At 40.2% G+C, this 2,634-nt stretch overlaps 1 pseudogene; it reads right to left on the bottom strand.

The window, feature by feature from the left end:
• Window positions 1–507: 507 nt before the first annotated feature.
• Window positions 508–601, bottom strand: LOC138759703 (U6 spliceosomal RNA; annotated as a pseudogene).
• Window positions 602–2,634: the final 2,033 nt, after the last annotated feature.

Here is a 2,634-nt window from a genome sequence, read left to right as displayed (position 1 = left end):
TTTCTGCGTGGGTTTCCTCTGGTGCTCCGGTTTCCTCGCACCATTCAAAACATCAATTGGGTGAAATTGGGTGCCACAGACTCATGGACTGTTACTGTGCTGTATGTCTAAATTTAAAAATATAAAAACTAAAAAAAACATAGAAAAATGCAAAATCTGCTGGACCATACCAGGATACTGAGAGGGATAATGAGAAAAACGCATGGTTAGATCGCTGCACGGGGACCATGGAAACAAACATGTAAGGCTATTTAGCTCAAAACTTTATTCACAATTATTTGGAAAAAATGTTTAAGCAGAAACAATGCGGGCAGCTTTGTAAACAGAATTAAGGAATTGACTGCTTGTCGAATAATTATTTTGCACCAGGAATTAGCAGAGGAGAAAATGCCCGAAAGATACAAAGAGTGAATGCCATGATGTTGTAAGGTTAACCTCTCAGTTCTTCTGGAGCATTTTCTTAATTTTTATTCCCATTTTTTTCCATACAATCTTTCTTATTTTTAAAAAAATATGGAACGCTTCACGAATTTATGCAGGGGCCATGCCAATCTTCTCCGTGTCATTCCAATTTTAGTATATGTGCTGCCGAAGAGAGCACATTCATACAATCTTTAAACTTTTATACATTACAAAAATATATTAAATGCTTACAAACAAAAGAAAAAGACAAATTTCTCCCCTTTTTTCTCCCCCCCACCCACCCACCAACCAATATAAAATATAATTTTTTGGAATGTCAGAGCTCTAATTTCTTTCATAATTCTTTTTTTCTGGGATTTCACATCTTGCATATCTTGAAGGGTCAGGTTTACAACTGGACTCCTACATAATCTAAGTATGGTTGCCATTGGGTAAATATGGGGAATATAGAGATTACAAAAGATGTAGTTTTAGGGCTTTTGAAGAATATAAAGGTGGATAAGTCTCCGGGACCAGACGGGATCTTCCCCAGGACATTGAGAGAAGTGAAGGAGGAAATAGCAGAGGCTCTGGCGGTAATTTTCCAAATGTCATTAGATATGGGGATAGTGCCGGAGGATTGGCGCATTGCGCATGTGGTTCCGTTATTTAAAAAGGGTTCAAGGAGGAAGCCTGGCAACTATCGGCCTGTAAGTTTGACATCTGTGGTAGGTAAATTAATGGAGAAAATTCTTAGAGATAGTACTTATAAACATCTGGATAGACAGGGTCTGATCAGTAGCACTGTGGGAGGAAGGTCATGTTTGACCAATCTGATTGAATTTTTTGAAGAGGTGACTAGGAATGTGGATGAGGGTAGCGCAGTGGATGTTGTCTATATGGACTTCAGTAAGGCCTTCGATAAGGTACCACATGGAAGGTTAGTTAAGAAGGTGCAGTCTTTAGGTATAAATTTTGAGATAGTCAAATGGATTGAACATTGGCTGAAAGGGAGAGGCCAGAGAGTGGTAGTGGATAATTGTCTGTCAGGTTGGAGGCCGGTGACCAGTGGTGTGCCTCAAGGATCTGTATTGGGCCCATTGTTGTTCGTTATATACATTAATGATCGAGATGATGGGGTGGTAAATTGGATTAGTAAATATGCAGACGATACTAAGATAGGTGGAATAGTGGATAATGAAGAAGGTTTTCAAGGATTGCAGAGGGATTTGGGCTGCTTGGAAAAGTGGGCTGAAAAATGGCAGATGGAATTTAATGCTGATAAGTGTGAGGTGCTTCATTTTGGTAAGAAGAATCAGAACAGGACATACGTGGTAAATGGGAGAGCATTGAGGAATACAGAAGAGCAGAAAGATTTAGGAGTAACGGTACATCGTTCCCTGAAGGTAGAAACTCACGTGAATAGGGTGGTGAAGAAGCCTTTTAGTATGCTGGCCTTTATCAATCATTGCATGGAATATAGGAGTTGGGAAGTGATGTTGAGATTGTATAAGACATTGGTGCGGCCTAATTTGGAGTTCTGTGTGCAGTTCTGGTCGCCTAATTATAGGAAGGATATAAACAGAGTGGAGAGAGTGCAGAGAAGGTTTACCAGAATGTTACCTGGGTTTAAGCATCTAGAGTATAGGGAGAGATTGGACAGATTAGGTCTTTATTCTTTGGAGCGTAGAAGGTTGAGAGGGGATTTGATAGAAGTATTTAAGATTATGAAAGGGATAGACAGAGTGGATGTGGATAGACTATTTCCGTTAAGAGGAGGAAAGATTAAAACAAGAGGACATGAGTTAAGAATTAAGGGGCAGAGGTTTAGAGGTAACATGAGGGGGAACTTCTTTACTCAGAGAGTGGTAGATGTGTGGAATGAGCTTCCGGGAGAAATAGTGGCGGCGGAGTCAATTGTATTATTTAAGAAAAGGTTGGACAGGTATATGGATGGGAAGAAGATGGAGGGTTATGGGCATTGTGCAGGGAGGTGGGACTAGAGAGGGGTGTTTGGTTTGGTGCGGACTAGAAGGGCCTAATGGCCTGTTTCCGTGCTGTAAATTGTTATGTTATGTTATAACAAAAGATTTATATATTTTTTTTAAAAGTTATGTGATTTTCTCCATAGGTATACAACTATGCATCTCCCCCGCCTATCGAGCAATAAGTAGGGGAGGGTCAGACTCCAAGTGATTGCTAAACACTTCTTGGCCATAGCCAGGACCACTT

This window comes from Narcine bancroftii, chromosome 3 (assembly GCF_036971445.1).
Source record: "Narcine bancroftii isolate sNarBan1 chromosome 3, sNarBan1.hap1, whole genome shotgun sequence".
Classification (NCBI taxonomy): Eukaryota; Metazoa; Chordata; class Chondrichthyes; order Torpediniformes; family Narcinidae; genus Narcine; species Narcine bancroftii.
This window is presented reverse-complemented; position numbering and strand designations above follow the sequence as displayed.